This window comes from Sarcophilus harrisii, chromosome 1, assembly GCF_902635505.1.
Source record: "Sarcophilus harrisii chromosome 1, mSarHar1.11, whole genome shotgun sequence".
Lineage (NCBI taxonomy): Eukaryota > Metazoa > Chordata > Mammalia > Dasyuromorphia > Dasyuridae > Sarcophilus > Sarcophilus harrisii.
Window position 1 is genome coordinate 311,965,109 of NC_045426.1, and position 24,986 is coordinate 311,990,094.

A 24,986-nucleotide genomic window follows, 5' to 3' on the forward strand; every position below is an offset into this window, starting at 1 on the left:
GTATTATTTATTACTCTGTGCATACAACACTCCATCTTTATCTCATGCTTTATGCACTGACTGAACCACATGCTTGGAATGAATTCCCATCTCTTAGAATCTCCCTGGTTCCTAACTCAGCTCCCTATGATTTTTTAAATGAAGTCTTTCCTTATCTGTAACTCTTCTGCCTCCAACTATTGATTACCTCCCAAAACTACTTTTTATTCATTTTGTAGATATTCTACATATATTTATAGAATGTCCCAAAAGTCTTAGCATAGATTAAAGCTTTAAAACTGCATTAAGATTTTGTGTATGTTTGTCTCCTCTATTAAAATGTAAGCTCTTTTAATATACAAAAATTCATGAGGAAAACAACCCAAAATATGTAGAATTTTCTTAGGGGACAATTTATCTTCCTAAACTCCTTCATCAATAAAAAAGAGAAAGAAAAAAAGAAAGAAAAAAGAGAAAGAGATCCATAAATTTGTAATACAACTTAAAAAACTAGAAAACTAACAAATTAAAAGGGCCTAAAAATATCAAAATAAAAATTCTGATATACAAAGAAGAGATTAATAGAATTGAAAGCAAAAAAATAATAATTAATTAATTAATTAATTAACTAAACTAAGAACTACTGGGGGAATGATAAAAATAGATAGACCATTAGCTAATCTGATTTTTTAAGCATGTAAGCTCTAGAGATACTGTTTCACTTTTGTCCATGTTTTTTGAGCATCTATCATGGTGCGCGGCATTTAGTATATGCTTAATAAATCCTGAGTTGATAAGGTCATGGATTTGAGACAAGTCTCTTTTCATTCTCCATAAGAAGTTTTGGTATCCCAGCAGGTTTATAGATAGATTGTAGGATGTCTTTGAACTTATATAGGAAAACATTTACATCTTTATTTCCTACCTTATAAGTGAAATTTAGAGTTTCCTTCAGTTATTAATTAGGCAACTAATCACTCTTCTTGGAATAGAACCAGGGCTTCACCAAATTGTCAAAGGAGTCTATGACATTAGGGAAAAATGGTTAAGAACCCCTGGTCTAGAGGAAATTGGTTCCTCTGACACCAAGTGTGGGAGGAAAAAGATAGAATAATATCTCTAAATTTCCTTTTCTTCCTTCTACTTAAAAAATGATGCTACCTTACCTTTTTATACCATGTCTTGTTATATAAATGCTAACTTATTATCATATCTCACCTGTAAATTTGTGATAGCTTCCCGTCTCTCTGCTTCAGATCTCTTTCCTTCCAATCCACTCTTCACCCAGTTACCAAATTAATGTTCCTAAAACACAGAACTGATGATGTCATCCACCTGCTTAAGAAACTCCAGTGGCTCTGTCAACTGCCTTAAAGATGAGCAGCAACCATCTCATCCAATCCACACAGGAAAGGAATTCCATATATACATATATTTATATATTAACAAGTAATTTTCCAACCTCAGCTTGAAGACCTTCAGGGAGAGAGAACTCATCACTTCTTCAGGAAGTTCATATCACTTTTTGTTAAAAGTTCTTCCTGAGATTAAGCTTATTTATATCTGCCCATTATTTATGGTTCTACACAAAATAAATCTAATTCTTCTCCTTCATACTAGCCCTACAAATATACAAAGATGAGGAACCTACTATCTAAATGTTTCTCCAAAAGAAGTCAATAGATATGTTAAACTGCATATGGTCAAGCACTCCACTGGACACTATCTACCATGTTGACATTAAATCATTAATAACTATTCTTTAAGTCCAGCTATCCAACTAATTCTGAATCTATCTATCATTATTTAATCCAAATCACTCTAACTTTTCTTAATGGAGAATATAACATTTATCAAAATCTTTGCAAAAATTTAGGCAAACTATATCCAGAAACAATTACCTCATCTACTAGTTTTAGTAATCCTGTCAAAAGAATTGAAGTTAGTCTTGCATGACCTGTTCTTGGTGAAACTATGATAGCTCTTTGTAATTATCATTTCTTAGTTTTCTAGATGCTTGCTATCTTTAATAATTTGTTCTAGAATTCGAAGTAAGTTCACTAGTCTATAGTTTTCAGATTCAATTCTCTTTCCCAAAACTGTTTTGAACATCAGGATAATTACCCTTCAAATTTTTTGGTAACTCCTCCATTTTCCATAATTTTTCAAATAGTATTCCAACATTCACATCCAACATTTTGTCCAATATCTGAGGATGTAATTCATCCAAATCAAGTGACTTGAATCATCAACTTTAGTTAGCTAGGCAAGTTTTTACATCTCCTTACTTATCTATCAGCTCTTCTTAGTCATTTTATTGAAATTTCTATTACAAAGGTAATAAATAAATAAACTGAATAAAATAAACATTGAGTGATTTTGCTTTCTCTGTATACATTAGTGTACTAGGGTATGTGCTGTCAATAAGTTCTTGGTAAATTTCATTTAGAGAGTTTAGTGTTCTCCTATTCAACTTCTCACATCAAGCTCACCAACAAGGCTCCATCTAGCCAGCTAATCAAAAACAGCATTTATTAAGCACTTGTTACATCCAAGCATTATTTTAGGTGCTGAGTCCCCATCAGAATTAGCTTATATTGTGAGGAGGAGAGAATCATGTGTACAGTTAAGTAAATAGAAAATACATGAAAAATAAATGTAAAGGAGCAAGATGGATAGTTTGGCTTGAGCAAAGAGTGTATGTTCATTTAGCCTGGAACCTGATTATTAATGCCAATTAATGCCAATAATAAATGCAAACAAGGGATCAGAGAATCAGAAAGCTTCTAGAGGCTATGGACATAGTCAGATCTGTGCTGTAGGAATAATATTTGGGCAGCTGTATGGAAAATGGATCTAAAATTTTAAGAGAAGTTTGAGTCATCTCTATCCTTTCATGTACATCCAAGACACTGCCACACGTCCATACACACTCACAGTTGACATGCACACAGAAACACCCAAAAGTCATACACATGTGCACATATAGAGACCTGAGAAAAATAAGTATGTTGGCTCCTTTCTGCTTTGAGCAAATTAAACTATGCATGAAAACTGGTAGGAGGGATTAAGCAAGGACCAGATCTGTGCCATCATTGGAAGCACATTTAAAGTGACCAGAATCCGGGGCTTCTGCATTTTCATAGCCTTTAAGGCCTGGAAGAAGATTCAGCTCAGAAAGATGCAATTACTCCAACATACTTTATCAGAGACAGCAATGCAGGATCCTAGATTCTTCACTCTAATTAATATATTTCCTTTTTCTATGGAAGTTGATATCACAGAGTGGATAGTTGATATACTAAGGTTTCTCTCCCCCCCTATACTCTCATCAAGGGGAATTCCAAGTTACACATTCTCTTCCTTTGTCTGATACCTTGCTCTTCTCTCCTGATAAAGAACGGCTAGTCGTCTGGAGTGTCTCTCTTTTTCTCTAGTGGGAAGAAAAGCCCATTACTGATATATTACAAAGGAGCAATTGACATTATACAAAAGGATATGTAATATTTAGCCGAATGTTTTGTGATCACTGAAAGCAAATCACGATCATTCACTCCACATTGCCAATCTAGAGGTCTCTAGCTAAGATACTCTTAATACTCATTTAGCAGGCAACTTGGTAAGAGAGATCAATATTCAGGACAATCACTTCTCCCAGGAAAATTTTCACTGATCAACTTTAACCCTTGAAATAATTTGGTTTTGTATGCCTTCCCTCTAACCCAGTGCAATGCACATAACAAGTGTTTAATAAATATGTGTTTAAGTGAATTGAAGAAGTGACATCCATATGATTGAGAGATTCAGCTTTAAAGCATTTAGAATTGGCAGCTCAGTAGTAATTTTTTTAAAATAAAATCCTTCCCAGAAAATCCGGAGCTTCCTGATGGCCCAAGTCTTGAGAAAATGAGTCCAGTTTGTCTTCTCCACAAAGGATAGAGTTATAAAATGTTAAAACATTTGCCAAGCTCTTTGCCTTTATTATCTTAAGATTTGGATCACAGATTCACAGATTTGGAGCTATAAGTGACCTTAGAGGTCATCTAATTTAACACATTCATTTTACAGATGAGAGAAGTGAGCTTCAGAGAGGTCATGTGACCTTCTCAAAGTCAAACAGCGAGTAAATGGCAAAGATAAAACTGGGATCTACTCATCCTAAGTACTCACTTCATTAGGATGCCTCCTTATTCTGGCCCTTTTACAAATCAGTATTGTTTAAACGGCTCCCAACCTTTTTTTTTTTTTTTTTAAAGAAATGTGGTCTTAAAAAAAAAAGGCAGACAATTAATTATACACATAATATATTTATTTATTTTTACAAGCCTCAGACAGTGAAGCAGTTTCTAAGCCCAGTGCTCAAAGATTTCCCCTCTGGGGAAGAGAAATGGATTTTCTCTTTACTTAAGAATATAGATTAAAAAGCAAACCAACAAACACCTCTGCATCTTAATGCAGCCTTTACCTCTTGAGAACTGCCTATCGATCAGCATTTTTATTGTCAATTTTCTTATGGTCCAGCTCCAAAAAAAATATAATCTTATTATGTCTTGGGTGACAGTTGTGAATTAGTCACCTGAAATTCAATTCTTTGCTTATGATTAAGGTGTTTAATTTGGGGACCAACAAAGCAAATTCATTGACACTGCTTGAAGGTAGTTAATATAGCATACATGTGAAGTGGTAAGAGAACTATAGTAAATAAGAGCAGGGATCTGCTCTCTTTCTATCTCAGGGAGTTAGAAAAAAAGATAACTGGACATGGAATTGGTGGTAATGGGAAAATTTCTTAACCTCTGACCCTCAATTTCCTCATCTTTTATGGGGAGAATACTTGCATTTCCCATTTTATGAGTTTTTATAACATAAAGCTCAGCCTCAAGGAGAAGACAATTCATATGCAGAGCAGAAAAACTAAGTTAGTCTGACTTCTGATTATTCTACCATCAAACTATTTACAGATATAATATTTAATCAAATTATCTTTAGAGTCCTATAGAACAGGAGGGCTTAAACTGGGATTCAAAGGCTCCTCCTTTGAGGTTTGTGAATAGATTTTAGGGAGTATATGAACTTGAATGGAAAAAAATTAGAATTCTTTCACATTCTCAAACTGAAATTTACCATTTCTCTTAATTATGAATTTTTAAAAATTATTCTGAAAAAGGGTCCATAGACCACCAGACTTCCAAAGAGATCTCTCTCTCTCTCTCTCTCTCTCTCTCTCTCTCTCTCTCTCTCACACACACACACACACACACACACACACACACACACATTACGAACTCCTACTTTAGAAGGTAAAATAGTACTTAGTACAGAAACATCTTTTAAAATTTGATCTTTCCCAGAAAATCCATGATATGCTAAGAATCCTTAGATTTTTAGTTCTGTTTTGGTCCTTTTTATCTTCAATCTAAACATGAAAAGAATTCTTCTGCTCCTTTGAGTCTGGGGAATTCATGAGAAGGGGACTATCAAGCCTTGACCACAGAGCACCCCTCTCTAATTCACATGACATCTCTAGAGCCCCAAAATAAGTCACCGCATTTTTCTTGGGAAGGTTCCAGAAGGGTGACATTGCCTCTTGTACTGATTTAAAAGGGTTAGAAGGGGTGAGGGTAACTGTATCTGAAACATCTGCTACACTCTATATAAGCATAAGGTTTTAATACTTAGAATAAGCAGCTGGGCTGATGCCACTTGGAGAAATTTTCTCTATCAATCAAAATGATCTCATTTTCATTCAATATCTGAAGGGCCTTTTATTCACTTGTATAAGTTATAAGATTTCAAAACTGGAAGAGACCTTAGAGATCATCTAGTTCAAACTAATCATTTTAAAGAAGCACAGGGAGATTAAATGAGTTTCAAATGATCACAAGGGAAGTAAATCTCAGAACCAGGACTGAAACCCAAATCTTATGATCTTAAATCTATGTCTTTGAGGATCAACCTATCCTCCTATTTCAGATTTACTAAATGTCCTGATGAAGCCAGTTCCCACATTTTCCAACACTGAAATACCAATAGAACATGTCAACTATAAATTATTCCAGTTAACCATTTTTTATTTAAGCCTAGTAAATGTAAAAGAATAAAATGTAAAGGATGTAAAAGAATAAAATATCGCATGTCCTCAAGAATATTAAGATCTAGTTAGTAAGGCAAGATGAACAACCATGAATAGTTAGAGAACATTAGATATAAAAGAATGACCTTTAATGTCTCTTCCACCTCTAAATCTATGATGTCAATGTACTATTTGTAATTCATGAAATAGGAATTCAAAGAAAGAAGAAATTAGTTGGAACTGAAGTCGTCAAATATGAATAAAGCAGAACTCCAAAATAAACCCATGATAGTAGATAGAAATCTCACAACATCAAGAATACCTGGGATCAAATACTCACTATGTGACTTTATGAGTCAAGTTTTCTAAACCTCATCTGTAAAATGGGCTTAACAACATTATTATTAACTATCTCATAAGGTTATCCAGTATCTGAAATGGTACAATGTATGCAAAGTGATTTGCAAATTTAAATTTGTCGTAAATGTCCACTGAGAAGCACTATGAGGTAGTGGATTGAGAGCTAGTCTCAGTATGCAAGGTTTGAATTCAAATCCCACCTCTGACATATACTTTCTATGTGACCACTGGTAAATCACTTAACTTCTTGATGCTCCCAAAAACCTAGGATCCATAAGCTACAAAACAGTTGCATTGTTAAAGGGCTTTTCCTTGCAGAGAACTCCCAGCATAGATGAAATTGCAAATCAAAACCACAAATATAAAATCAACAGCAATATTACTGTTACCAAGCTAAGCTAGAAGGAAGGAAGGAAGGAAGGAAGGAAGGAAGGAAGGAAGGAAGGAAGGAAGGAAGGAAGGAAGGAAGGAACGGAGGGAGGGAGGGAAGGAGGAAGGGAGGGAGGAGGTGGGAGGTGGGAGGGAGGGAAAGAGGAACGGTATAAAGGAGGTACGGAAGAATAACCTATGCATCTTTTAATCTAAGGGTAGCATTTAAAGAATGGTTTCATGAGAAAAACTCTTGGCTGCTCCATTCATGCATAACCTTGTACTGTTTCAGGGCATGGTCTCCATTTAAATTAAGCTGGGCTCCATTAGAGTAAATCATTTTGACTCAGAACAAAAGCAGATTAAGGATAAAAGGGCTTTTTAAACAAATATTTACCCATAAAGTCCCTCTTTACTCAATTCTGCTTCTAATCAATCCCCCTCCAGATCCCCAGTGAATACTTCCCTAAAGTTCAAAACAAAATAGTTGGGAAGCACAATGATGCATAAGAAAGAACTCTGAAACCAGAGTGAGAAGGGTCAAATTCAAACCTTTATTAAGTCATTTATAACTTCTATGACTTTTCTGAATTCCCTCAGGTTCTATGACCCTCAGTTTCTTCATCTGTAAAATGAGAAAGTTCAACTAGATGCCCTCTAAGGTCTATTTTAGTTCTATAATTATGATCTTACTATTTGACAGGAAAGATCAGACTTTGCAGCAATAGTTCTATGGACTAAGATTTTTACACGTTTCCGTGGAGATTTAGTTGAAAAATCACATCAAAATAAAACAAGGTTTTGCAGGTGTGTAACATTTTATACATAATAATTCTCATTTACATATTGTAATATGGTTACATCATGTTTTTCCCCACTACCTTGCTTTATCTTCACAACCCTGAAAGAGAAGTAGCACAAGAATCACTTTCCCTATTTTACAAATAAGAAAAGTGAGACTGAGGTAAGTTATGTGACTTACCCAAGATCAAATACTGTTAAGTAGCACAGCTAGGAATGACTTCCAATGCACCTTCCATGTTGCCATTCAATAGTACTTAAATTATCCCAAGATCTCAATGCAATGGAGAGGACATGTATTTCCTATTCTATTTTATAGCTGATAAGACTGAAGCACAAAAAAGGTTGTAGTGCCTCAGTATCCCATGATGAGAAAGGAGCTGTTAGCTCCAAGTTGGTGAGGGTGGGGTCCTATTAAGGTAATTAGTAACCTATTCTATAGTATTAGGGTCCATGTCATGTGATCTTGCTCAGATTCCCCATAAGCCATTCTTCATGAATATATTAAGAGTATACTTGGTGGAGGCAGAGGCAAGATGGCAGAGTGAAAGAAAGTAAGCCAAGTTCCTCTCCCAAAACTCCTCCACAAAGATCTAGAAAAATTATCCCAGTTGGGAAATAAAAAAAAAAAAAATACAGTGAGTCATTTTTTTCCATGTAGGTCAGCAATGGGAAACAGAAAAGTCTTTAGATAATGGGGATGGAGCCAAGTCAAGAATAGCTGCATGGAGTCTTCCAGTGCAGGAAGAGGCTGTGTCACTGGGTAAGAAGAGCCTGACTTTATTCAAGATGCAGGAAGAAGTACCAACTGGCATGATGGTTGGATCACTAAATCATGACCTACTAAAAGAGGAGATTTGCACCTACGGGGGGCATTCTGAGATGACTGAATGAGGAGAAAGTTCAGAAGCTTTAACTTCAGGAGTAGAGTCCATCCAGTCCATTCTGAAGTCTACATCAGAACAAACAGACCCATAATATCTAATCAGGAGGGATCCTGAAGTTCTACCACTGAACTTGCATAGTTTTCTGGCTACCTTATAATGGCTGAGTCTAGCAGCAGTGGGCTACAACTCCAACCAAGGGCAAGTCTATAGGAATATTGTGCAGAATGTAGCAGAAACTTGCAGAGCTCAAACCAAGAGAGCAGAATAAAACTTTGCTTGGAACAATAAGTTCCAAGCTTTCGAGCAGAAGAAGGAAAACTGAAAGCTTTTAAGACCTCAACCTGGGCTTTCCTTAATTCTGGAATAATACAATACTCAGTACAAGAAAGTAGCAGCATGCCTCCAAAGAACACAAGCTCAGCTCAAACATTCCCTCCAGTTAGTGTAACCCTAACATAAAGATCTAAAATAGAAAGTAAACTAAAAGGATGGGAGGAAATTTTTTTTAATTCTATTTCCACTCTAAAACATTATTATTGTGAAGAGAATGACTCTAAAAAAACTTTTAAGCAAATACTCAAAGAAAAAAGACAGTTTGAGAACAAGTTAAACAAGAATTCCTGGAAAATGAACCAAGAGGTTTTTTTAAAAGAGAATTTAAAGTATTTTTATAGATTATCATGAGAGGAAAATGGAAAAGAAATGGGAACTGTCAAGAAAAAATTGGAAAGGGTCTTAACAGCTTGGCACAGGTTGTATAAAGCCTCATCCAAATAACAAACTTCCTGAAAATTATTCTTTCTCATAATTTCTTTTTCTTTTGATCTGTTTCTTCTTTTACAATTATGATTAATATGTGAATAGGTTTTACATGATACCACATGTATAAACTATATAAAATGTCTACCATCTTCAGAATAAAAGAGGGGAGAGAAGAAGAAAAAATCTGGAACTCAAAATCTTCTAAAAATAAATGCTAAACATTCTCTTGACATGTAATGGGGGAGGGGAATAAAATAATATTTTTAAAAAGAATTAATTAAAATCAAAAGACTGAAAAATAAAAGGAAATATGAGGCATATCATAACAAAAATAACTGCCCTGGGAAACAGATCAAGGGGAGATGACTTAAGAATCACTAAACTTCCTAAAAATCAATATCCAAAAGAGATCTTAGACATCATATTTCAAAGCCATAAAAGAAAACAGCCCTCTTCTCTTAGCATCAGAGAGCAAATTAGAAATAGAATCCTCTAGGTGTCTCCTAAAAGATACCAAGCATTAGAGCCAAAATCCAGAATGTACATATATATATATATATGTATATATATGCATATAACCAGAAAGCAAAAAACTTGGAATGAAATATTTTAAAAAGCTAAGGATATAAGTTTACAACCAAGAATAATTTATCTTGTAAAACTGATGACAATCCAGCAGAGAAGAAATGGATCTTCTTCAATGAAATAGAGATATAGTGAGCATTCCTGTTGAAAAGAGTTAAGTAGAAATTTTGAAGAATAAACATTTCAAAAGAAATATACAATCAAGAGAAACATGAGTGAACAATCATAAAATACTGAGTAAATATAATCTCTTTACATTCTAATATAGGGAGATGAAACATGAGTCCCTAAGTAAAGACTTTCCCTAGTGGAAAGGGTAGATGAGAAAAATTTGTTCCAATAGTCATGAAGTTGACTGAAACAGGTACTGTGGAAGATGTACAACTTGGTCAGGTATCAAAGTTGCCAAAATCAGCTACTGCATTCCAGGATATCACTAGCCATCTTGACTTCCATTTGCCATTGAAGTTCAATGATTCTGGGATAGTGAAGTTGACAACTTTGTGCCATTTTGCCTCATTTAAATCCAATTCATGCATAAATCAAGACATCACACCATGATGTCATTGATCCTCTTCTAAAATGAATGACAAACAATAATACATGTTCCCTCATAGTCCCTTATACAAACCAAGTTTATCTCTGCAATCAGGTATGAATGGGCATTAAAGCAAAGAAAATAATTATTCTATACTCCTTCATTCTGTTCTTCTCAATACACTTGATCTACTGTTCAAACACACATCTGTAGCTATTTACCAAGCTATAAAATGGAAACAGGGCTATATGCCCTCTCTTCCAGATCAGGCAACATCTTTATGATTTTCAGTAATATGAAGATAGATATTTTATCTTTAAAGCACCAAACTTAATTCTTATGGTATCTTTAGGACCAGGGAACTCTTTCAAGAAATCTTAGTCATTCCTACCAATTTCTGGCCAAGATTACTGCCTTTTTACCCCACTTCATCAATTTAAAAAGCTGTAAATTACATTTCTTAATTAGTATGTGTTATAGCTAACTGAAGGTTATTCAGTTGACTACTGTAGTTCAGCAATCCATAATCAATAAAGCGATTACATTGTGCCACTCAGTGCAATGCATTTTTCCCACTAGGAGGGCTTCTAATCCCTGCTTTAAATTAAGCATCTTAATCAAGTGTTTCCATCCAACCATGAACTGACCCACAAAATTTCAGAGTATGGTTTTGGTTTTTAGCCTCTAGATAATAATCAATAAAGGTATCCAGGAAAACAACTTTTCTCAAGATTTAGATCCTAATAAGAAAAAAAAAACTGAGCCCATTGCTTTAATGCTAGTACCTTGTCTATATTGACTACTACTAGTTTATCCCATATTTGTCTGTTTTTACACAGTTGTTTGCATGTTGTCTCGTCCTCTAGATTTGAAGTTCATTGGGTGCAGGATTGTCTTTTGCCTTTTTTTTCTTGATATTCCAGCACTTAACATTTATATTAGTGTCTGGCATATAGTAGAGCTTAATACATAGTTACTGACTGGCTGAGAGAGTCTCATGTCCTTTTGCCCATAACTCTAATAAAAAAAATTTCTCAATAAAAAAACAGATAAATAATTTTGGGATTTTATTGTTTATTTGGTAGAAGTTGGGAGGAGTTTGGTTGTTAAAAAAAAATAGGATAAAGTTTAATTGGAATTTAAGGAAGGCAAATAAAATGAATAAATATCAGCATAGAACGGACTGGGCTTGCATAAAAGTAGCCAAATAAGCTCAAACAATCAAGGAGGAACATGAAATAATTATGTCATCAGCATCAATGCTTTTGGTTATTACTTTTTTCTTTTTCAAAAAAAATTTCATCCACTTACCTATGCTTCTAAAAATATTAGTAGTAGCAAAAGAACTAGAAAACATAAAATGTAAAATGGATAATTTTGACTATATTAAATTTAAAAGGGTTTGTACAAACAAAACCAATGCAGACAAGATCATAAAGGAAGCAGAAAAGTGGGAGGAAAAATTTACATCCAAGGTTTCTGATAAAGGCCTCATTTCTAAAATATATAAAGAATTGACTCAAATTTATAAGGCTATAATCCATTATCCAATTGATCAAGAGTCAAAGGATATGTACAGACTATTTTCAAATGAAGAAATTAAAGTCATTCCTAATCATATGAAAAATGCTCTAAATCACCATTGATTAGAGAAATGCAAATTAAAACAACTCTGAGGTACCACTCCACACCTCTCAGACTGGCTAAGATGTCAGGAAAAGATAATGATATATGTTGGAGGGGATGTGGGAAAACTGGGACACATTGTTGGTGTAATTGTGAACTGATCTAACCATTCTGGAGAGCAATTTAGAACTATGCCGAAAGGGCTTTCAAACTGTGTATACCTTTTGATCCAGCAAGGTCTCTACTGGATCTGTATCCCAAAAAGATTATAAAAAATGGAAAAGAATCTATATGTGCAAAAATGTTTGTTGCAGCCCTTTTGTAGTGGCAAGGAACTGGAAACTAAGTGAATGTCCATCAGTTTGGGAATACCTGAATTAAGTTATGGCATATTAATGTAATGAAATATTATTGTTCTATAAGAAATGATGAGCAGACTGATTTCAGAAAGGCCTGGAGAGATTTACATTAACTGATGTAAAGTGAAGTGAGAAGAATCAGGAGAACATTGCACACAGCAGCAACAAGAGTATGTGATGGTCAACTGTGATGAACTTGCTTGGCTTTTTTCAACAATGAGGTAATTCAAGGCAATTCCAATAGACTTGTGATGGAGAGAGCCATATGCATCAAAAGAGAAGACTATGGGGACTGAATATGGATCACAACATAGTATTTTCACCTTTTTAATGTTGTTTGCTTGCTTGTTTTTTCTTTCTCATTGCTTTCCCCTTTTGATCTGATTTTTTCTTACACAGAGTGGTAAATGTTGAAATATGTTTCGAAAAATTGCACGTGTAGCCTATATTGGATTACTTGTTGTCTTGGGGTGGGAAGAGATGGGGAGAGATGTAGAAAAATTTGGAACACAAGTTTTTGCAAGTTGAAAGCTATCTTTGCATGTATTTTGAAAAATAAAAAGCTACTATCATAAAAAAAATAATTTTTAATGTAGAAAAATTAAAAATGCTAGTAGTGGAAGACACAGCATTAGAATAGCAAAAATAAAGCTGGCATTGAACTAAAAAAAGGCCAAAAAGGTCAGGTCTTACTGACTAGTTATATGATCCTGGAAAAGTCATTTCTTCCTCCCCTCCACAATTCTCTATGACATTAAGTTGCCAACAAGGTGCCACCCTCTTTTGCTATTAGAAGATCCTCATTAAAATGTCTCCAAACATGTCAAATCAGAGGTCCCTTCAAAAGTAAACTTTTATTTATTTATTTATTTAATAGTTTTCCCCAGTTATATTCAAAACATTTTTTAACACTTGTTTTTGAGATTTTTGAGTTCTAGGTCCTTATCCCCATCCACAATTAAGAAACCACATGTGAAATTATGCAAAAATTTCCATAAAAGTCAGGTTGTAAAAGAAAACAGATTTTATTTTGAAAAAAAAAATCTTCAAGAAAAAATAAGTTAAAAAGAAAGAGAGAATGCTTCAATCTGTATTCAAACACAATCAGTTCCTTCTCTGGATATGAATAGGATTTTTTATCACAGGTCCTTCAGAGTAATCCTGGATGATTGTACTACTAAGAACAGCAAAGTCATTTACAGCTGGTCATCCCAGAACATTGCTATTACTTTGTATATAAGTATATTTCACTTTGTTCATGGAAGACTTTCCAGGTTTTTTTTTTCCTGAGAGCATCCACCTCATCATTTCCCAAAGAACAATAATATTACATCACAAATACATACTACACTTTATTGAGTCATTCTCCAATTGATGGGCATCCCTCCAATTTCCAAGTTTTTACCCTGAGAAAAGCTACTATGAATATTTTTGTCCATATAGTTAATTTTCCCTTTTTTAAAAAAATTTTCCTGAAGCTCTTCGAAAGTAAATTTTTAAAAAGCTAACATTTACAGGGCATTTCTCTCTCAAAACCCTTAACAGGTAGGTATCATTATTCTTATTTTTATACTAAAGGAAAACAAAAGAAGCCATGAATCTGAAGTTAGATTAAAACTTAGTCCTCCTGACTCCAAAACCAGCATTCCATCTGCTACCCTTCACCCAGCAATAACAGCAGTTTACATTAACAAAAAGCTTTCCAATTACCAAGCAGAATCTGAAGTTCAGAGCTGAAGACATCTCAAAGCTATCTAATCCAACTTGTAAATGTTTAAATAGATCTAACAGGCAGTCATCCAATGTTCATTTGAATACTTCTAGTGAGGGAGAAACCTCAAACCTCTTGAAACAGTCCATTTTTTTTTCAGTTCCTCTCACTTTAGAAGTTTTTTTTTAACCTTTTATCTAGCCTAAATCACATTCTTTTTAATTTCCACATATTCCTCCTAATTCTACCAACCAAGGCAAACTAAATCAAATCTAACTCCTTTGCTATGCAATAGTCCTTCAAATATTTGAAAATAGCTACTTTGTCTCACTTCTACCTTCCTTCTTTTTTGGAAACATAAGGTGGTTGCAAAGCAATTGGGGTGAAGTGACTTGCCCAGGGTCACACAGTCAGGAAGTATTAAGTATCTGAGGCCAGATTTAAACTCAAGTCCTCCTGACTCCAGGACAAGTGTTTTATCCACAGTGCCATCTAGCTGCCCCTACTCTTCTTCAAACTAAATATTCCAATTCCTTTAATCTATCCTCTTATGGCATGGTCTCCAGTTCCTTTGCTAACTCAGTTGCCCTTTTCTGTACATTCATTCTCCAATTTGTTAATCAATGTCTTTCTCAAATAATAGTGATACTAACAATGACAATAAAAATAACTAACGTTTATATAGTTCTTTGAGATATATATATTTTAGATGTCTTAGTTCACTTGATCTTCACAAATAAAACCATATGAAGAAGGTACTATTCCCCATTTTACAAATTAAAAGCAATATTATAAAGTGTTTTCCAAACCATAAAGCACTATAAAAGTGCTAATTATAATTATTATTACAGATGACAAAACTGAGGCATAGAAAAGTTAATTGACTTTAGGCTGACATAAGTAGAAAATGTCTTACCAGTATAGAATGCAGCAAGAAAACTACCTCCCATATTGAATAATGTTTCTCTTAATACAGCAGGAAATCTTTGTGCATGTGTGAATGTGTGTATGTGTAGCTGCTATGTCCTATTGTTGACAGCCACTGAATTTGTAGTAACTAAAAACCCCAAAACTTTTTCCATTCAATCTTAACTGGTCATATTTCCTTCTTTTACTTTTAAAGTTGGTTATTTTGAATCCCATTTCATTACAAATCACTTATTTGACCCTCACAATAATCCTCTAAGGTAAGCAGCATAAGTTTATCCTTTTTTATTACAGTTGAGCAAACTGCCATACAGAAAGAGTGATGTCCATGCTTTAGGCAAAAGCCCCATTGTTGGTTCCCCAATTCTCAAGCATGAGAGACAAATTGATTCCAAGACCATACCAACATAGTCCCCCCCCCAACTCTAATATGCTTTATTTATTTCAAAGATTAGATCTCAGAGTCCATAAAGTCCAACATCTTCATTTTTCAGATGAGGAAACTAAGGCACAAAAAAGGGAAGTCCCTTGGCTAGTATCCCATAATGAGAAGCTATTTGAGGCAGAATATGAACTTTGGTTTTTCTGACTCTAAGTCCAGAATTCTATTCACATTCCATGTCCATTCCAAGGACTTCTTGACTGAAAAAAAAATTAAAGTCTAATTGAATTTGACTGGCCCCTACCAGAAAACCTAAACTCTTTCAAAGGTGAAAGAGACCACCACCCTAAAGGTAAGACTTTTTGGAAAGCCAGGAGTCAATTCATTAATTAAAGATAATATTGGATGGATAGTCTCTCTTGCCCTTTAGGGGGGACATGCTGATTGCTAATTCTGATCTTGGCACAATCCCTGCCTTACAATCCTCTCAACTTCTTCAGTCCTAACCATAACCATTATTCATTAGTCAACTATGCTCATCTGCACCCTCCCTGAAACCTCTCTTAGCAGACTTGCTCTGAAGACTCACCTCCTGTCCCACCTTTCTCAATTTCTACACCTGTTTTCACCACTTTCTTGAAATTTTTAAAATAGATCCTCTCCTCACTTAGGACTCTTGACCAAGTATTCATGTTATGTAAGTCCAGGGATGAGTCAGGAAAAAGCATAACAAACCCCTACCATAACATATTTGGCATCAAAATACTAGGTAAGAGTAGGGAAACATAAGCAGTCAATCACATTTTATAAAGATGGGATCTTTAAAGTTTTAGCAAAAGAAAGGAGCGAATAAGCATTTAAATATTGCTTGCTATGTACCAGCAACTTTGCTAAGCACTTTTTTTTTTAAACCACATAACTCATAACAAATAAATGCTATTATTAGTCCCACTTTACAGTTCAGAAAACTGAGGAAACACCAGGTCACATAGCTAGTAAGTCTCTAAAGCTGTATTTGAACTCAGGAATTGCTGGCACCAGGCTCAGTCCTCTATCCACTGTGCCACAAACTACTTCAATTTGGTATGTTGGGTCACGTCAAGACATACCATTCTTGGCTTCCTAATGTAGTTTTGACTGCTTTTTCCTTGAATCTTTGATTATCTTAGCCCTTATAACTGGTATTTATACCAGTTATACCAGTATACCAGTATAAATACCAGAAGTATTTATACTTCTATACTCACCCAGACTGGTTTTTAAGTTTACTATTTCTAATTTGGATCTTTCCTCCTTTGACCCAGATAATAATTTCCCTTTCCACCTCCTAGGCTGAGTTCTTCTTCCTTTAAATTCCTCTAGCACTTATCTCTACCACTTGCCAAATTATTTTTTACCTCTCATGAAACTGTTTTGTATTATACTTGTTCAATATGTATTTACTTGTGGTCTTACCTCTCATATTGGCTTATAAATCAATGGCCAATGTACCTTGTATTGACTTACCTACTAATCACTAATTATTTCTCAAATGGGATGCAACATGCCCATGGCTCAAATTAGCCAGCTACAGACTTTGTACCAGACCTTTCACTTTGCTTCCATATATTGCAACACTTGACAATTTTAACTTTTTCCCCTCTTTCTATCTTGGCGAGAGTCTGAAGACATAACCTGGCTTAATCTTGCATGGGATAGGCCATAAAAGCCAAGCATTTTATGTCACATAGTGAGAATGTGATAGGGCATGTATATTACTGACAACTTCTTCTTCCTTTTGATTCCCATGCCTGAAGTTCTATCTATGTATATTCTTCATTGCATCTAAATCATATGGGACAAAGCTCTTTAGTGCTTTAAATGTGGTATAAGTTTGTGCAATTTAAAGCATATCTGAAATGTTTTTCCTGGCAACATTTCAGTTCTATACCCAAGGGTACCTCTAAAAACTGAGATAACTAGGGGAAGGGAGTAATTAAATGTTTTAAGTAATTATCAGATATTAAGAGATATACAGAACCCACAAATAGGAAAATGAATGGCTCTCTTCCAAGGCTAAAACTTCAGCTCGATTGGAAGCCTTTTCAGATGAAAATGGGAAGGTTTTTGGCAAGCATAAATAACAGTCTCTTGTTTCTCAAAACATGTGTGCTTAGTGAATTGGTCATGTTGGGACATCAGGAACTATCATTTTGCATTAGCAAATTAATGACTGGTTGGAGAAATAAAGATTCCATGTGTTTGAAAACTCACACTTCAGGCATGAGCACAACCACAACCTCTCCTCCTTGAAAACTAACTTTAGAATTTTATCAGTAACTCAGGATCCAAAGTTTTCCACTGTAAACAGGATGAGCCATAACCCACAGTTTGCACAATCATTGTGTGTCTTCCAATATGTTCAAATGTCTCCAAGTACAGGGATAATACAATCTTCCTTATAGACTTTCACAGTAATTATACTATGAAGGTAACCATCCTTTATTTCTAAACTTATGCCCTTACTTCAAATTCTGTCACAGATCTGAGACTACATTTGAACTAGCCCATAATGAGCCCTTCTTCCTCTAAATTCCTCTAGTACTAATCTATACTACCAGCCAAATTGTTTGTTGTTTTCAATCATTTCAATTGTCTCCAGTTCTTCATGACCCCATTTGGAATTTATTTAGCAAAGACATTGCAGTATTTTGCTATTTTTTTCTTCAGCTCAGTTTACAGATGAGAAAACTGAGACAAAGTGTTAAATGACTTGCCCGAGATCTGAGGTTGCATTGGAACTCAGAAAGATGAGTCTTCCTGATTCCAGGCCCAGCACTCTATCCACTGCACCAATTATATGCAAATTGTTTGTACCTTTCATGATTTTATCATACTTATTCAATAAACATATTTATATACTTATTCAATATGGATTCATTGTATACTTATTCAATATATATTCATTTATGGGTCTTCTCTTTCACATCCTTTAGAACAGGGATCACTTCTGTGTTTTATTTATTAATAATACTAAAATTATTGTTGTTCTTACATTATTATTAAAGTTAACTTTTATGTAGTACTTTCAGGTTTGTAGAGTGCTTCACAAATCTCATTTTATCCTCACAACAATATTGTGTGGTGGGTACCATTTTGATCATCTTACAGAAGAAGAAACTGAAGCTGAGAGAAGTTTAGGGGTTTGCTAGGAACAGACAAGTAGTCAGTGTTTGAAGCAGGATTTGCAGTTGGGACTTCAAGGCTAGACTTCTATCTACTACGCTACCAGCTGCTTCATTTATTACTCCATCTTAGGGAATGGACCATGATTCCATTGGTATAAAGAACACAAGGGAGGACATTCCTTTTACCAAATGGCAGATAAGTACTTTCTGTGCAACTCATACAGTAGCATTAGAGAGTTATCTAGAACGCTAAAAGACTAAGCAACCTAAGTGTCATTTTTGCTGTTATTCAGTCATGTCCAATTCTTTGTGACTCCATGGACCATGCTGTGCACAAAGGTTTTTTGGTGAAAATAGTAGAGTGGTTTCCTTCTCTGATAGATTAATTGTTTTGCCCAGGGTCACATAGCTAATAAATGTCTAAGGCTGGATTTGAAGGTCTAATACTCTATACATTGAACTACCTAGCTTACTTCATGTATCAATAAACATCACCTTCTATGCAAAAGGCACTATGTAGGTGGTAAGGATATAATAACAAAAATAAAAGTCTTTTTCCTCAAAAAGCTTATATTCTACTAGGGACAACAGTGTATGCAAGATAAGTATATACAAAGTCATACATAGTAATTTCAAGGAGAAAGGATGACCGGTAAGATCTCATGTCCTTCCTATTCCCCCGGTTGTCACTTGATTTCTCTTGAGCAGTGCTTTGAAAGAAGTTAGGGATTCTAAGAAGCAGAAATGTCAAGGAAGTGCATTCCATATGAGGAACCACATATAACAAAGCATAAAGGAAAGAGATAGAAAGCTATTTATGAGAAAGAGCTAGAGAGGCAGTTTGACTAGGATGAACAAGGTGTGAAAGGGAGCAATAAGCAGTAAGACTGAAAAGATAGATCAGAGCTATATTGTTGAGATCTCCAAACATTAAAGTGAAAGTTTTATATTTTAAAGAGGACAATAGAGACATTTTTGAGTAAAAGAATGACATGGATAAATCTATATTTTGGTGTTATCAGTTTGAGAATGGATAAAAGAGGGAATAGAAAAAAACTGGAATATAAATTATAAGACTATGGATCTGAACTAGGGTAGTCATTATGTTTGTGGAGAAAAGGGGATACAAGCAAGAGATTTTTTGAAGTAGAAATAATAAGGCTTGGCAAGCAATCTAAGGGAAAAGGAATAGTATAGAAAGGAAACTGCGAGCCTTAGTGACTGGGAGGATTGCAATGCCCTTAACAGAAACAGAAAAATTTGGCAGAGGTATGGATTGAAGCATAAAATCACAAGTTTGAATTTTTTAATAAATGTGTGGTGGTGGTAGTGGTAATGATTTTCATGTTATCATATACCACCTAAAACTATTAATGAGTTTAACTTTTTCTAAATATTATCTTAACTTCTCAGAAGTTTGAGACAATGAGATAAAGCAGCTAAAAAGTATTAAGTGCTTAATACATGCCAAATATTGTACTAAGCACTAAGAACACAAATACTAGCAAAAAGAAAGATAATGTCTGCCCTCCAGGAGCTCACATTTTAATGGAGGAAGACAATACACAAAAGAGAGGTAAAAAGTGGAGGAGGGAGATAGATATACAAATACATATATATATATATATACACATATATATTTAGAGAGAGAGATATGTAGATAGATTGATAGATAGACAGACAGACAGACAGATAGATAGATAGATGGATAGATAGATAGATAGTTAGATATGGGGTTTGGCACTAAAGTACAGTAAGTCATAAATATAGCCAGGAGGCAAATTAGAATTGGCCAGACTGGACCCTTTCTCAAAACTGAGGTCCTTGGAGGAAGAGACCTAGTAAGTAGAAAGATATTTTAGGGTGAGAAAATAACAAAAGTGGATAAGTGTTACAAGGAAAGGTCAGAGTTGTTGAGTGAAGTTCCAGTATAAGACTGAAGCTGAGGCATGCTAAATCCAGGAAATCAGAAGGACAGACATGGAAGGAACTATATAATATATCTTTTCTTTGTGTTCTTCACAGTTCCTAGAAGAGCACCCTGAACATAGCAGGTGCGTAATAAATATAAATATCTTTGGTGTTAGAAATGATGTAGATTCCAGGATTTTTGCTTCTTGCTTCTTATCAAATTGCTCATAGTCTTATTCCAAGTAATCTTCAAGACCAACATCTATTCCATCCATTGTTTTCACCAAGTCATGCTCAAAACCTAAAAATTTCCATTTCTGTATATATCAATTATAAGATCATCAGATAGTGCTTCACATTTGCTTGCCAGTATAGGAAATGGAAAGAGGAGAACCTTGAGGACTTTCATCTCCCCTATGTTTCACCCAGTTCACATAGTTACTTTCAGGCATACCTACTTAAAATTTTGGTTTTATAATTATTGCTCATTCTCTTTAAATGAATTACTAGCATTTGTGAGGATCTTTCTTTGCATTAAACTTTGTGCTAAGCACTAGAAATGCAAATATGAAAAAGAATTCCTCAAGGAGCTTATATTCTAATAAACTGAGTCAATATCAATGTTATTGGTGGCCAAAAACTAATTGGAGACCAAGATTTCATGCCATACACCAAGATAACGTGTGGTACATGATTGAAACATAAAAGGTGATATTATAAGCAAATTAGGAGAGTATGGAATAATTTGCTTGTCATATCTATATATAAGGGAAGAATTTAGAACCAAACAAGATACAAAAAGTGTTACAAAATATAAAATGGATAATTTTGATTACATAAAATTAAAAGGTTTTTGCACAAACAAAACCAATGTAACCAAAATTAGAAGGAAAGCAGAAAACCAGAGGGAGGAGAGTAGGAAATATATTTGATAAAGGTTTCAATTCTCAAATATAAAGAGAGAACTGAGTCAATTTTGTAAGAATACAAGTTATATCCCAATTAATAAATGGTTAAAGGATACTGACAGGCAGTTCCCAGATAAAGAAATAAGAACTATCCATAGCTATATGAAAAAATACTCAATCAGTATTGACTGGAAAAGTACAAATTAAAATAATTATGAGGTACCACCTCATACCTGTTAGATTAGCAAATATGAGAGAAAATGAAAATGATAAATGTTGGAGGAAATTTGGGAAAACTGGGCACTAAGGTACAGTTGATGGAGTTCTGAACTGATTCGATCATTCTGGAAAATAATTTGGAACTACACCCAAAGGTCTATTAAACTGTATGTATCCCTTAATCCAGCTATACCACAATTATGTCTGTATCCCAGAGAGATTTTTTAAAAGGTGGGGGGAAAGAAGGTATTTGAATAAAAATATTTATAGCAGCTCTTTTCTTAGGGCAAAGAATTGGAAATGGAAGAGATGCCCATCAACTGGGAAATGGCTGAATAAATTGTGATATGTGATTATGATGGAATACTATTGTGCTGTAAGAAATGATGAGCTCTCAGAAAAATCTGGAAAGACTTCCATGAACTCATGCAAAATGAAATGTTCTGTGTACAAAGTAACAGCAATATTGTAAGATGATCAACTGTGAATGTCTTTGCTATTATCAGCAGTACAATAATTCAAGACAACTCTGAAGAATTTATGATGAAAAAATGCTATACATACACAGAGAGAGAACTAACTGTATCTGAATATTGAAGCACACTTTTTTACTTTATTTTTCTTGATGTTTTTTGGGAGGAGAACCCCAGGGCGGGATGATTCTAGGAATCTACATTTTCTTCCACAACACAACTTTTATGGAAATGTTTTGCATAACTTCACATGTGTCTTCTGTATGGAGGGAAAGAGAAAATCAGGAACTCAAAGTTTTTAAAAACATGTTAAAAATTGTTTTTACATGTAACTAGAGGAAAATTTTAAAATATTAAATAATGATAGAAAAAAGGAAATTTAAGGAATGTCCATCAACTGGGGAATGGTATATTATTGTAATGGCACAGTATTGTGCTATAAGACATGATGGGCTGGATGAATTCAGAAAAACCTAGAAAGACTTACATGAACTAAAGCAGAGTGAAATGAGCAGAATCAGGAGAACACTGTACTTAGTAACAGTAATACTGTGTGATGAACAACTGTGAAAGACTTGGCTACTGTGATCAAGACAATGATCCAAGACAATCACAAAGGACTCATGATGAAAAATTTTATTTGTCTCCAGAGAAAGAACTGTTGGCATGTAAATACAGACCAAAACATACTGGTTTTTTTTTTTACTTTTTTCTTTCTGTTTTTGTTAGTTTTCTTCCATAAAATGCTTTACATAATTGCATATGTATAACCAAATCAGATCATTTACTATGTTAGGGTGGGGAAGGGAGGGAGGGAAAATAGAATTTGGAATTCAAAACTTTTTTTTTTATCTTAAAAATTCCTTTTTAAATCTAATGGAAGGAAATATTGTTTTTTAAAAGGAAAAGAAAATATATTTATCTAGAACAGCTTTAACTTCACTCTCCAGTCTATCAAGTTATTTTTCTCTCATCATTACAACAATTATTAAGATTCAACCTTCTCCAGAAAAAATTTCCAGACTGATTAAAGAAGAATCAACAACTTCCCCATCCTAATTATGAAACCATAAAACTTTCATGGCTAATTTAAATGATGCTCATGATAATAATACTTCTAATAGGATCAAGGCTAGACATAGCAATTTTCCCCCTTCACTGTAAAAGCACTGAGGAGTCCTATAGTGTTGCTTCTTCTCCATCCTATATTTCTTGAAATATTCCTAGTAACTTTTTCTTAGGCTAATTCTTTCTCGCTATATAACAGCCATCTTCAAATCCAATTCAGGAGACATGATAGTATTAAAAATAAGGAGAAGACCTATGATTTTCATTAGTATAATTACCAGATGAGGAAATTCCCTATACCAGTATAGATAAGTACCTTCTCTGATACCTAAAAGTCTAGAGAGTTGTCCAAAGTTGCCCATCCAGAATGTGGCTGAGGCAGGATTTCATCCCAGAGCTTTTTTATCTCAAGGCCAGCTTTTTATCTACTGAACCATACTGTCCCTCTGATATAATTAAGAGAATATGAAAAAAAAAAAAAAAAACTAAGACATGGAGGTTCTGACTCTGACTCTGCCACTAGATAATTGTGACTTAAGCAAGTCACATGAAATTTCCATATTCCAGGATGAAGTTTCCTCAACATAAAACAAGTAATTTAGACTAGATCTGCAAAGTTTCTTCCCGGTCTATCATTATACAATTTTGTGCCTCTACTTCAGATTCACCAAAAGGAGAGAAGCTTCCAGATCATATTCAGCAGATGGCTAAAGTAGCATGGGCAATCAATCTTTTACTCTTTTACTTTAGGAGTATTACTCTTTTTATTATTAGTCTAAGGCATCTTAGAATAATATTTTTTAAATGTTCTCTTTCTGCATATATACATACACATCACAAATAAATTACTAATATTTCTAGCAAGAGGTTAATGGTACCATATTTAGGAACTATTTGGCTTGTTGACTCCAGCATAATGACAACCCTTTTACTTGGGTTTCTAGGAGAGAGAGCAGCATGAGGACATAGTCAGATTTTTCTGGGAATGTATTCATGTCATCACAGAGTATTTCCCTTTCATCTCCAGTCCACTTGCAAGGGAACTCTGGAAATGATTTGCAGCCATCTGCATATTATCTGTGACCTTGCCTAGACAATCTGTCATCCTCTTAAAACAGGGAGAAGAAGCAGGAATTTCCATCCAATTGATGTTGGATCAGAGAGAAACTAATTCCAAATCCACATTGGAAGAGGACACAATGCACACTTAAATAACCCTGTCCAGCACATAAGGTAATCCTAGAACATTAAACTTCACATCCTCAATAATCCATAGTGTAACAGAAGAGACAACAACCTCAATTTAAATTTCCATAATAATCTAGGACAAAACCTACATGCATATGTGTATACATACATGTATACATATATGCTCTTTCAGACCTTACAGCCATCCTATGAGATAAGGAATACAGGAATTGCTATTTCCATTTCACAAGGAAGGAAATTAAATCTCAGAGAAATTAAGTGACTAGTTAAAGATTACACTAGTAAATGACAAAGCCATGATTTGGACTAGCCTTCCAAAAGCACAACACTAATGGCAAAGACAGATTCAACCTCCCAAAAGTTCCAAGTCTCCCTTTTGTCCTATGGAGATCCAGAAATGGGAAATCATTTTGAGTAATTTCCAAAAACACACAGACACACAGAAGAATGAACATGGATGTATGTCAGTAACTTAATACTGAATAGCTAATACCTAACATACACATAGTACTTAAATTTTTCAAAGCACTTTACATGTATTTTAATTTCTTTCTTAAGTTCTTAATTCTGGGGTTCTTCATATGGGGTTCATAGATTTGGGGTGAAGGCAGTCTATAAACTTGGTTAGGGAAAAATATATCTTTATTTTTAATAACCTCAAACTAAAAATTA